Source organism: Salvelinus fontinalis, unplaced genomic scaffold, assembly GCF_029448725.1.
Source record: "Salvelinus fontinalis isolate EN_2023a unplaced genomic scaffold, ASM2944872v1 scaffold_0004, whole genome shotgun sequence".
Lineage (NCBI taxonomy): Eukaryota > Metazoa > Chordata > Actinopteri > Salmoniformes > Salmonidae > Salvelinus > Salvelinus fontinalis.
The window spans coordinates 1,629,849-1,644,072 of NW_026600213.1; the positions used below are offsets into that span (position 1 = coordinate 1,629,849).

The 14,224-nt window shown below is 46.2% G+C and overlaps 1 pseudogene; it reads left to right on the forward strand.

Annotated features, from left to right (window-relative positions):
• Positions 1–14,224, forward strand: part of LOC129841956 (NACHT, LRR and PYD domains-containing protein 3-like) — a 28,078-nt pseudogene that overhangs the window by 11,915 nt on the left and 1,939 nt on the right.

A 14,224-nucleotide genomic window follows, 5' to 3' on the forward strand; every position in this document is an offset into this window, starting at 1 on the left:
GGATTAATTTTGTATTGTTTAGAAACGTGTTATCTACTCCCTTAGACAGAATATTACTCCAGTCATCATCCACAGTTAAGTTACTATTGGGCAAAACACAACCCAAAACACAACCAAAACAAACTGCAGATGCAACCAATGAGTTTGGAACCAAATACTACACTTTTGACTACTTTAATAAACTATAAGTAAATTGATCAGAATATTTACGACTACTTCAAATGATCAAAGTATGGGGGGACTAGATACATAAAGTGCTTTCATTTCTAAATGGTGAAACAGATATGTATTAAAATACCCTCAAATTAAAGGTGACATTATATACTGTCACCTCATATGAAACATTTGATCTGAAATCCAAAATGTTGGAGTATAGAGACACATTTAAAATGTTAGCTTCACTGTCAAAATATATATGGTGTGGACTGTATACTCAATACAATCTAAATCTGATACCTCACTGTCATTATAGATATGGTGTGGACTGTATACTCAATACAATCTAAATCTGATACCTCACTGTCATTATAGATATGGTGTGGACTGTTTACTCAATACAATCTAAATCTGATACCTCACTGTCATTATAGATATGGTGTGGACTGTATACTCAATACAATCTAAATCTGATACCTCACTGTCATTATAGATATGGTGTGGACTGTATACTCAATACAATCTAAATCTGATACCTCACTGTCATTATAGATATGGTGTGGACTGTATACTCAATACAATCTACATCTGATACCTCACTGTCATTATAGATATGGTGTGGACTGTATACTCAATACAATCTAAATCTGATACCTCACTGTCATTATAGATATGGTGTGGACTGTATACTCAATACAATCTACATCTGATACCTCACTGTCATTATAGATATGGTGTGGACTGTTTACTCAATACAATCTACATCTGATACCTCACTGTCATTATAGATATGGTGTGGACTGTATACTCAATACAATCTAAATCTGATACCTCACTGTCATTATAGATATGGTGTGGACTGTATACTCAATACAATCTAAATCTGATACCTCACTGTCATTATAGATATGGTGTGGACTGTATACTCAATACAATCTAAATCTGATACCTCACTGTCATTATAGATATGGTGTGGACTGTATACTCAATACAATCTAAATCTGATACCTCACTGTCTGTCTTTTGACTGATACTCCTTTTTAAACTGGTCTGGTCAGTCTACTCAAATATTTGTACTATACATTCTTCTCTCTGCAAGCAACACTTTGATATTTTGTCATTTCTAATAATGATACATTCATTTATGAATAGATAAGACAGGTTTCAAGACACTGATGTATCTGAATATGTTGAAAAAATATAATGCCACTATTTTCACCACCAAAGAACATTGATGTTCACATTAGTATAACATTATGACCATAAAATTCTAGGAGACGGAAGATGAATCTATATGTTGTTTGAGAGAATAAACCAAATGCATCTGCCATTGTCCTTCTACACTACTGGTGTTAAATTAACAGTGTGTTTGAAGTCATGATGATCTCTTTGTCAGGCTGTCAGGCTGTGGAGTCACAGAGGAAGGCTGTGCTTCTCTGGTCTCAGCTCTGAGGTCAAACCCCTCACACCTGAGAGAGCTGGACCTGAGTAACAATGACCTGAAGGATTCAGGAGTGAAGCTGCTCTCTGCTGGACTGGGGAATCCCCACTGTAAACTGGAGACTCTGAGGTCAGTATTCCTGTAGTTGGTCAACAAGTGATAACTGTTCACCAGATCCACATGTTTATTTATTTTTATTTATTTTATTTAACCTTTATTTAACCAGGTAGGCAAATTGAGAACACGTTCTCATTTACAATTGCGACCTGGCCAAGATAAAGCAAAGCAGTTCGACACATACAACAACACATAGTTACACATGGAGTAAAACAAACATATAGTCAATGATACGAGGTGAGGTGAGGTGAGATAAGGGAGGTGAAGGCAAACAAATATATGTATAAATAAATAAAAATATAAAAAGGCCATGGTGGCGAAGTAAATACAACACAGCAAGTAAAATAAAAACTAAAAACACTGGAATGGTTGGTTTGCAGTGGAAGAAAGCGCAAAGTAGAGACAGAAATAATGGGGTGCAAAGGAGCAAAATAAATAAATAAATACAGTAGGTAAAGAGGTAGTTGTTTGGGCTAAATTATAGATGGGTTATGTACAGGTGCAGTAATCTATGAGCTGATCTGACAGCTGGTGCTTAAAGCTAGTGAGGGAGATAAGTGTTTCCAGTTTCAGAGATTTTTGTAGTTCGTTCCAGTCATTGGCAGCAGAGAACTGGAAGGAGAGGCGGCCAAAGGAAGAATTGGTTTTGGGGGTGACCAGAGAGATATACCTGCTGGAGCGCGTGCTACAGGTGGGTGCTGCTATGGTGACCAGCGAGCTGAGATAAGGGGGGACTTTACCTAGCAGGGTCTTGTATATGACCTGGAGCCAGTGGGTTTGGCGACGAGTATGAAGCGAGGGCCAGCCAACGAGAGTGTACAGGTCGCAGTGGTGGGTAGTATATGGGGCTTTGGTGACAAAACGGATGGCACTGTGATAGACTGCATCCAATTTTTTGAGTAGGGTTTTGGAGGCTATTTTGTAAATGACATCACCGAAGTCGAGGATTGGTAGGATGGTCAGTTTTACAAGGATATGTTTGGCAGCATGAGTGAAGGATGCTTTGTTGCGGAATAGGAAGCCAATTCTAGATTTAACTTTGGATTGGAGATGTTTGATGTGAGTCTGGAAGGAGAGTTTACAGTCTAACCAGACACCTAGGTATTTGTAGTTGTCCACATATTCTAAGTCAGAGCCGTCCAGAGTAGTGATGTTGGACAGGCGGGCAGGTGCAGGCAGCGATCGGTTGAAGAGCATGCATTTAGTTTTACTTGTATTTAAGAGCAATTGGAGGCCACGGAAGGAGTGTTGTATGGCATTGAAGCTCGCCTGGAGGGTTGTTAACACAGTGTCAAAAGAAGGGCCAGAAGTATACAGAATAGTGTCGTCTGCGTAGAGGTGGATCAGAGAATCACCAGCAGCAAGAGCGACATCATTGATGTATACAGAGAAGAGAGTCGGTCCAAGAATTGAACCCTGTGGCACCCCCATGGAGACTGCCAGAGGCCCGGACAACAGACCCTCCGATTTGACACACTGAACTCGATCAGAGAAGTAGTTGGTGAACCAGGCGTGGCAATCATTAGAGAAACCAAGGCTGTCGAGTCTGCCGATGAGGATGTGGTGATTGACAGAGTCAAAAGCCTTGGCCAGGTCAATGAATACGGCTGCACAGTATTGTTTCCTATCGATGGCGGTTAAGATATCGTTTATGACCTTGAGCGTGGCTGAGGTGCACCCATGACCAGCTCTGAAACCAGATTGCATAGCGGAGAAGGTATGGTGGGATTCGAAATGGTCGGTAATCTGTTTGTTGACTTGGCTTTCGAAGACCTTAGAAAGGCAGGGTAGGATAGATATAGGTCTGTAGCTGTTAGGGTCAAGAGTGTCCCCCCCTTTGAAGAGGGGGTTAACTGCAGCTGCTTTCCAATCTTTGGGAATCTCAGACGACACGAAAGAGAGGTTGAAAAGGCTAGTAATAGGGGTGGCAACAATTTCAGCAGATAGTTTTAGAAAGAAAGGGTCCAGATTATCTAGCCCGGCTGATTTATAAGGGTCCAGATTTTGCAGCTCTTTTAGAACATCAGCTGACTGTATTTGGGAGAAAGAGAAATGGGGAAGGCTTGGGCGAGTAGCAGAGGGGAGGGCAGTGCTGTTGTCCGGGGTAGGGGTAGCCAGGTGGAAAGCATGGCCAGCCGTAGAAAAATGCTTATTGAAATTCTCAATTATAGTGGATTTGTCGGTGGTGACAGTGTTTCCTATCTTCAGAGCAGTTGGAAGCTGGGAGGAGGTGTTCTTATTCTCCATGGACTTTACAGTGTCCCAGAACTTTTTTGAATTTGTGTTGCAGGAAGCAAATTTCTGCTTGAAAAAGCTAGCCTTGGCTTTTCTAACTGCCTGTGTATATTGGTTTCTATCTTCCCTGAAAAGTTGCATATCACGGGGGCTGTTCGATGCTAATGCAGAACGCCATAGGATGTTTTTCTGTTGGTTAAGGGCAGTCAGGTCAGGAGAGAACCAAGGGCTATATCTGTTCCTGGTTCTAAAATTCTTGAATGGGGCATGCTTATTCAAGATGGTGAGGAAGGCATTTTTAAAAAATGTCCAGGCATCCTCTACTGACGGGATGAGATCAATATCCTTCCAGGATACCTCGGCCAGGTCGATTAGAAAGGCCTGCTCGCTGAAGTGTTTCAGGGAGCGTTTGACAGTGATGAGTGGAGGTCGTTTGACCGCTGACCCATTACGGATGCAGGCAATGAGGCAGTGATCGCTGAGATCTTGGTTGAAAACAGCAGAGGTGTATTTGGAGGGCAAGTTTGTTAGGATGATATCTATGAGGGTACCCGTGTTTACGGAATTGGGGTGGTACCTGGTAGGTTCATTGATAATTTGTGTGAGATTGAGGGCATCAAGCTTAGATTGTAGGGTGGCTGGGGTGTTAAGCATGTTCAAATTTAGGTCGCCTAGCAGCACGAGCTCTGAAGATAGATGGGGGGCAATCAGTTCACATATAGTGTCCAGAGCACAGCTGGGGGCAGAGGGTGGTCTATAGCAGGCGGCAACGGTGAGAGACTTGTTTTTAGAGAGGTGGATTTTTAAAAGTAGAAGTTCAAATTGTTTGGGAACAGACCTGGATAGTAAAACAGAACTCTGCAGGCAATCTTTGCAGTAGATTGCAACACCGCCCCCTTTGGCCGTTCTATCTTGTCTGAAAATCTTGTAGTTGGGGATGAAAATGTCTGAATTTTTGGTGGTCTTCCTAAGCCAGGATTCAGACACGGCTAAAACATCTGGGTTGGCAGAGTGTGCTAAAGCAGTGAACAAAACAAACTTAGGGAGGAGGCTTCTAATGTTAACATGCATGAAACCAAGGCTATTACGGTTACAGAAGTCATCAAAAGAGAGCGCCTGGGGAATAGGAGTGGAGCTAGGTACTGCAGGGCCTGGATTCACCTCTACATCACCAGAGGAACAGAGGAGGAGTAGGATAAGGGTACGGCTAAAAGCTATGAGAATTGGTCGTCTAGAACTTCTAGAGCAGAGAGTAAAAGGAACTTTCTGGGGGCGATAAAATACCTTAAAGGAATAATGTACAGACAAAGGTATGGTAGGATGTGAATACAGTGGAGGTAAACCTAGGTATTGAGTGATGATGAGAGAGATATTGTCTCTAGAAACATCATTGAAACCAGGTGATCATCGCATATGTGGGTGGTGGAACTGAGAGGTTGGATATGGTATAGTGAGCAGGGCTAGAGGCTCTACAGTGAAATAAGCCAATAAACACTAACCAGAACAGCAATGGACAAGGCATATTGACATTAAGGAGAGGCATGCTTAATCGAGTGATCAATAAGGGTCCAGTGAGTAGAGGTTGGTTGGGGTCACGGCGATCCAGACAGCTGGCCGGGTAGATGGCTATCGGTAGCAAGATAGCATAGGATGGAGGTCTATTTTTAGACACCTCGTGCGTTTCCGTCGGTAGGTTAGTGGGGTTCCGTGTGGTAGAGGGGATCAATCCAAATTGGCAAAATAGATATAGTGACCCAAGAAAAAAATAAAAAAAATAAATAATAATAATAATTGTCCGATATACTTATTCAGATAGCAGCCGATAAGACAGCTAACGATTAGCGGGCCCCAGATGAGCATTCAGGTAACGTCGGGACGGAGGTGCCAGTTGGATAACTCCCTCGGGCAGATAACGTCGGCAGTCAGTCGTGAAGGCCCGGTGGGGCTCCGTATCTGCAGCAACAAAAAAAAACGGGTCCGGATAGGTGACTGTAGCCCAGGAATGGCTGATGGAACTCCTCAGCTGGCTAGCTCCGGAATGATTTGAGTTTGCTCCGGGATCGACGTAAGCCAATAGTCACACGGTTTGCAGCTAGCTAGCTGCGAAATCAAGGTGCAAATGTCCAGAGCCTGCGGCTGGAATCCGGGGAAACTGAGAGAAAAAAAGTCCCGGAATTCTCCGGTCCGAGTCGCGTTGCACAAAAGTGCCGGTAGATTATCGAGCTAAAGGAATAGCTGATGACCACAAAACGTGGGCAGCTGAAACACCAACGCTAGCCAGCAAACCGGCTAATTTCTGGGCAGCTACAGATTAGCTTCTGGCTAGCTATCGGATAGCTTCTGGTTAGCTTTCTGGCTAGCTTCTGAATTAGCCCCTGGCTAGCTTCCACGGTGGATTTTCAGATTTGAGGTAAATAATACTTTTTTGTAATTGGTGAAGCGGGTTGCAGGAAAGCTTTTGCAGGAAAGCTTTTGTAGTTGAGTTCTTGGATAATAAAATATATAAAAGATATGCGAAGAAAGGTGTAAATATATATAGATACACAGGACACGACAATACGAAACAGAAATGACGTCTGAACTGCTAAGCCATCTTGGAATGTGTTTACCAGACACACATAGTCCACACCATATGTTTTTGGACAGTGAAGCTTACAATTTTACATTTGGTGCTATGCTCCAGCATTTTGGATTTGAGATAGAATGTTTCATATTAGGTGACAGTACAGAATGTCACCTTTTATTTGAGGTTAAAGGTGAGAGGTTAGCATGTTTTATTTTTCTAAACGGTGAAACAGACATGTATTAAAATACCCTCAAATAAAAGGTGATACCCTCAAAGAATAGCAGTGTGGTTTAAGGCACAAGGTGAGACCCAGATGGCACGGGAGGCAGATGGTTAGAGTCTTTGATATTTATTAATATACTAAAAGGGGTAGGCAAGAGAATGGTCGTGGACAGGCCAAAGGTCATAACCAGATCAGAGTCCAGGAGGTACAGTTTGGCAGGCAGACTCGAGGTCAGGACAGGCAGAATGGTCAGGCAGGCTAGAGGTCAGGACAGGCAGAATGGTCAGTCAGGCTAGAGGTCAGGCAGGCAGAATGGTCAGGCAGAATGGTCAGGCAGGCTAGAGGTCAGGACAGGCTGAATGGTCAGGCAGGCTAGAGGTCAGGACAGGCAGAATGGTCAGGCAGGCTAGAGGTCAGGACAGGCAGAATGGTCAGGCAGGCTAGAGGTCAGGACAGGCAGAATGGTCAGGCAGGCTAGAGGTCAGGACAGGCAGAATGGTCAGGCAGACTAGAGGTCAAGACAGGCAGAATGGTCAGGCAGACTAGAGGTCAGGACAGGCAGAATGGTCAGGCAGGCTAGAGGTCAGGACAGGCAGAATGGTCAGGCAGGCTAGAGGTCAGGACAGGCAGGCTAGAGGTCAGGTAGGCTAGAGGTCAGGACAGGCAGAATGGTCAGGCAGACTAGAGGTCAGGACAGGCAGAATGGTCAGGCAGGCTAGAGGTCAGGACAGGCAGAATGGTCAGGCAGGCTAGAGGTCTGGACAGGCAGGCTAGAGGTCAGGTAGGCTAGAGGTCAGGACAGGCAGAATGGTCAGGCAGGCTAGAGGTCAGGACAGGCAGAATGGTCAGGCAGGCTAGAGGTCAGGACAGGCAGAATGGTGATTCAGGCTAGAGGTCAGGACAGGCAGAATGGTCAGGCAGACTCGAGGTCAGGACAGGCAGAATGGTCAGTCAGGCTAGAGGTCAGGACAGGCAGAATGGTCAGGCAGAATGGTCAGGCAGGCTAGAGGTCAGGACAGGCAGAATGGTCAGGACAGGCTAGAGGTCAGGACAGGCAGAATGGTCAGGACAGGCTAGAGGTCAGGACAGGCAGAATGGTCAGGACAGGCTAGAGGTCAGGACAGGCAGAATGGTCAGGACAGGCTAGAGGTCAGGACAGGCAGAATGGTCAGGACAGGCTAGAGGTCAGGACAGGCAGAATGGTCAGGACAGGCTAGAGGTCAGGACAGGCAGAATGGTCAGGCAGAATGGTCAGGCAGGCTAGAGGTCAGGACAGGCAGAATGGTCAGGCAGGTTAGAGGTCAGGACAGGCAGAATGGTCAGGCAGGCTCGAGGTCAGTACAGGCTGAATGGTCAGGCAGGCTAGAGGTCAGGACAGGCAGAATGGTCAGGCAGGCTAGAGGTCAGGACAGGCAGAATGGTCAGGCAGGCTAGAGGTCAGGACAGGCAGGCTAGAGGTCAGGTAGGCTAGAGGTCAGGACAGGCAGAATGGTCAGGCAGGCTAGAGGTCAGGACAGGCAGAATGGTCAGGCAGGCTAGAGGTCAGGACAGGCAGAATGGTGATTCAGGCTAGAGGTCAGGACAGGCAGAATGGTCAGGCAGGCTAGAGGTCAGGACAGGCAGAATGGTCAGGCAGGCTAGAGGTCAGGACAGGCAGAATGGTCAGGCAGGCTAGAGGTCAGGACAGGCAGAATGGTCAGGCAGGCTAGAGGTCAGGACAGGCAGAATGGTCAGGCAGACTAGAGGTCAAGACAGGCAGAATGGTCAGGCAGACTAGAGGTCAGGACAGGCAGAATGGTCAGGCAGGCTAGAGGTCAGGACAGGCAGAATGGTCAGGCAGGCTAGAGGTCTGGACAGGCAGGCTAGAGGTCAGGTAGGCTAGAGGTCAGGACAGGCAGAATGGTCAGGCAGGCTAGAGGTCTGGACAGGCAGGCTAGAGGTCAGGTAGGCTAGAGGTCAGGACAGGCAGAATGGTGATTCAGGCTAGATGTCAGGACAGGCAGAATGGTCAGGCAGACTCGAGGTCAGGACAGGCAGAATGGTCAGTCAGGCTTGAGGTCAGGACAGGCAGAATGGTCAGGCAGAATGGTCAGGCAGGCTAGAGGTCAGGACAGGCAGAATGGTCAGGCAGGCTAGAGGTCAGGACAGGCAGAATGGTCAGGCAGAATGGTCAGGCAGGCTAGAGGTCAGGACAGGCAGAATGGTCAGGCAGGCTAGAGGTCAGGACAGGCAGAATGGTCAGGCAGGTTAGAGGTCAGGACAGGCAGAATGGTCAGGCAGGCTCGAGGTCAGGACAGGCTGAATGGTCAGGCAGGCTAGAGGTCAGGACAGGCAGAATGGTCAGGCAGGCTAGAGGTCAGGACAGGCAGAATGGTCAGGCAGGCTAGAGGTCAGGACAGGCAGAATGGTCTGGCGGGTACAGAGTCCAGAAAACAGGCAAGGGACAAAAACCTATCAAAAAAGAATAGAAGCAGGAGTAGGGAAAACGCTGGTTGACTTGATAAACATACAAGACGAACTGGTACAGAGAGACAGGAAACACAGGGATAAATACACCAGGGAAACACAGGGATATATACACCAGGGAAACACAGGGATATATACACCAGGGAAACACAGGGATATATACACCAGGGAAACACAGGGAAATATACACCAGGGAAACACAGGGATACATACACCAGGGAAACACGGGGATATATACACCAGGGAAACACGGGGATATATACACCAGGGAAACACGGGGATATATACACCAGGGAAACACAGGGATATATACACCAGGGAAACACGGAGATATATACACCAGGGAAACACGGGGATATATACACCAGGGAAACACGGGGATATATACAACAGGGAAACACGGGGATATATACACCAGGGAAACACGGGGATATATACACCAGGGAAACACGGGGATATATACACCAGGGAAACACGGGGATATATACACCAGGGAAACACGGGGATATATACATAAGGAAACACAGGGATAAATACACCAGGGAAACACAGGGATATATACACCAGGGAAACACAGGGATATATACACCAGGGAAACACAGGGATACATACACCAGGGAAACACGGGGATATATACACCAGGGAAACACGGGGATATATACACCAGGGAAACACGGGGATATATACACCAGGGAAACACAGGGATATATACACCAGGGAAACACGGAGATATATACACCAGGGAAACACGGGGATATATACACCAGGGAAACACGGGGATATATACAACAGGGAAACACGGGGATATATACACCAGGGAAACACGGGGATATATACACCAGGGAAACACGGGGAAATATACACCAGGGAAACACGGGGATATATACACCAGGGAAACATGGGGATATATACATAAGGAAACACAGGGATAAATACACCAGGGAAACACAGGGATATATACACCAGGGAAACACAGGGATATATACACCAGGGAAACAGGGATATATACACCGGGGAAACACAGGGATATATACACCAGGGAAACACAGGGATATATACACCAGGGAAACACAGGGATATATACACCAGGGAAACACAGGGATATATACACCAGGGAAATAAGTGACACCTGGAGGGGGTGGAGACAATCACAAGACAGGTGAAACAGATCAGGGTGTGACATGAATATGGAGAAAAATATACTGCCACTATTTTCACCACCAAAGAATAGCAGTGTGATTTCAATATGATTTGACTCTTTGCAGGCTGTCAGGCTGTCTAGTCACAGAGGAAGGCTGTGCTTCTCTGGTCTCAGCTCTGAGGTCAAACCCCTCACGCCTGAGAGAGCTGGACCTGAGCTACAATCACCCAGGAGACTCAGGAGTCAGACTGCTCTCTGCTGGACTGGAGGATCCACACTGCAGACTGGAGAAACTCAAGTAAGTAGAGGGTTTATGTCAATGTTCATATCAGACATGTTTGACTTATCAGGCTAGTTAAGACAAACATTCTTACCACCACTTGGACAACGTTATATGCTGACTGTGTGTGAGTGTGTGTGTGTGTGTGTGTGTGTGTGTGTGTGTGTGTGTGTGTGTGTGTGTGTGTGTGTGTGTGTGTGTGTGTGTGTGTGTGTGTGTGTGTGTGTGTGTGTGTGTGTGTGTGTGTGTGTGTGTGTGTGTGTTCAGGTGTATCCCTCAATGACTGTCTGTTCTTCTGCTTACCGCTACAGTGTGGAACATGGTGGAGAGTACACAATGAAACCTGGGCTTAGAAAATGTGAGTGTTGACTGCTGTGAAGAATATGACTAAGAATAAGTCTTAATTCAAGTTAAGTCAAAGTCAAAGACCACCATCATTACTTACTTGGTCATATTAAATATCAGCTCTAGTTCTACAGAAGCAGAAATCAGGGACACCAAAGTTTACAAAGAGTTGCTTTGACAATGTGTGTGTGTGTGTGTGTGTGTGTGTGTGTGTGTGTGTGTGTGTGTGTGTGTGTGTGTGTGTGTGTGTGTGTGTGTGTGTGTGTGTGTGTGTGTGTGTGTGTGTGTGTGTGTTAAATTAATGGGAATAAGTGTGTTTTATATTACCATACAATATAACATATGATCATTCAACAAGTCTCAAGTTACCTTAACTTCTCCTTTTGATACCTAGAAACATCTACATTAAATGAATTAGTGAAAAGTGAGTTATCATGTGAATGATGATGATTTCTAATATTGTGTCTGGTTTCATCCATCAGATGTCTGTGATCTCACACTGGACCTAAACACAGTAAACAGACGCCTCTCTCTGTCTGAGGAGAACAGAAAGGTGACATGGAGGAGAGAGAAGCAGCCGTATCCTGATCACCCAGAGAGATTTGAGGACTGTAGACAGGTGTTGTGTAGAGAGGGTCTGACTGGGCGCTGTTACTGGGAGGTAGAGTGGAGTGGGTACAGGGTTGATATAGGAGTGACATATAAAGGAATCAGCAGGAGAGGAGAGGGTGATGACTGTTGGCTTGGATACAATGACAAGTCCTGGAGTCTGAACTGCGATGACAACAGTTACTCTGCCAGGCACAATAATTATCACTTTACAATAGACGTCCCCCCCTCCAGCTCCCACAGAGTAGGAGTGTATCTGGACTGGCCATCCGGCACTCTGTCCTTCTATAGAGCCTCCTCTGACACACTGACCCACCTGATCACATTCACCTCCACATTCCCTGAGCCCCTCTATCCAGGGTTCTGGGTTCATGATGACTCCTCAGTTTCCCTGCAAAAATAACCTGACACACACACTGGGCACACACACATTGACACACACACACACACACACACACACTGGACTCACACACACACACACACACACACACACACACACACACACACACACACACACACACACACACACACACACACACACACACACACACACACACACACACACACACACACACTGGACTCACACACATTGACACACACACACACACACACACACACACACTGGACTCACACACATTGACACACACACACACACACACACACACACACACACTGGACTCACACACATTGACACACACACACACACACACACACACTGGACTCACACACATTGACACACACACACACACACACACACACACACACACACACACACACACACACACACACACACACACACACACACACACACTGGACTCACACACATTGACACACACACACACACACACACACACACACACTAGAAACACAACACATACACTCCTCAGTGTCCCTGAAATAATAAACAGACACACACACACACACACTGGACACACACACTCACACTGGACGCACACACACACACACACTTGACACACACACACACAGTGGACACACACACAGGACACACACACACACACTCACACTGGACACACACACACTGGACACACACACTCACACTGGACACACACACACACACATTCGACAAACACACACACACACACACACACACTGGACAGACACACACAGACTGGACACACACACACACACTCACACACAGTGGACACACACACAGGACACACACACACACACACACACACACACACAGGACACACACACACTGGACACACACACAGGACACACACACACACACACTCACACTGGACACACACACATTGGACACACACACTCACACTGGACACACACACACACACACACACATTCGACAAACACACACACACACACACACTGGACAGACACACACAGACTGGACACACACACACACACACGCTCACACTGGACACACACACACACACACAATGGGCACACACACACAGGACACACACACACACACACACACACACACACACAGGACACACACACACTGGACACATGCGTGTCTTCCTATAATTGTGACAATAACACCGTTAAAATATCAATGTGATCATTTGTTGTCTTTTATGTTGAATAACAAATTGTATAATTCTATATGGACATACGCTCCATAGTTGTACAAGTATACAAGGATATATTGTACTTTTCATAATAAAACATAGTTGAAACAAGAAAAGCATGTTAATTGTGAAAACAGTTTGGTTATTGATGTTACGTTTCCTCTGTCAGGTTGACGTTAACCTGCGACTGGTTGAAACATGAAACAAATATGAAAAGAAATACAAAACAATTAAATATCTGGAATTGAATTAAACAAATTGTACAACAGAGTGTTGTAATGCAGGGTTACTATAGCAACATAGTGTTGTAATGCAGGGTCACTATAGCAACAGAGTGTTGTAATGCAGGGTCACTATAGCAACAGAGTTCTCTCTGCTCTATCTTGCTCTCTCTGCTCTCTCTTATCTCTCTCGCTCTCTCTGCTCTCTCTGCTGTCTGTCTCTGCTCTCTCTGCTCTCTTCTCTCTCAGCCTGCTATCTGCTCTCCCTCTGCTCTGCTGTTCTCTCTTTTCTCTGCTCTCTCTGGTCTCAGCACTCTCTGCTCTCTGTTCGCTCTCTGCTCTCCCTTTCTGCTCTCTCTTCTCTCTGTTCTCTGCTCTCTCTCTCTCCCTCTGCTCTCTCTGTTCTCTGCTCGCTTTGCTCTCTCTTCTCCCTGCTCTCTCTCTGCTCTCTCTCGCTCTCTCTGCCCTCTCTCTTATCTCTCTGTTCTCTCTCTCTCTCTCCCTCTGCTCTCTCTTGCTCTCTCTGCTCTCTGCTCTCTCTCTCTTTTGCTCTCTTTCTCTCTCTGTTCTCTCTTGCGCTCTGTTCTCTCTGCTCTCTCTCTGCTCCCTCTGCTCTATCTTGCTCTCTGGCTTTCTCTACTCTCTATGCTCTCTATGCTCTCTCTGCTCTCTCTCGCTTTCTCTGCTCTCTATGCTCTCTCTCTGCTCTCTCTCTCGCTCTCTCTGCTCTCTCTCTTGCTCTCTCTACTCTCTATGCTCACTCTGCTCTCTCTTGCTCTCTCTGCTCTCTCTCTCCCTCTCTGCTCTCTCTCTGCTCTCTCTTCTCTCTCAGCCTGCTATCTGCTCTCTCTGTTCTCTGCTCTCTCTCTCT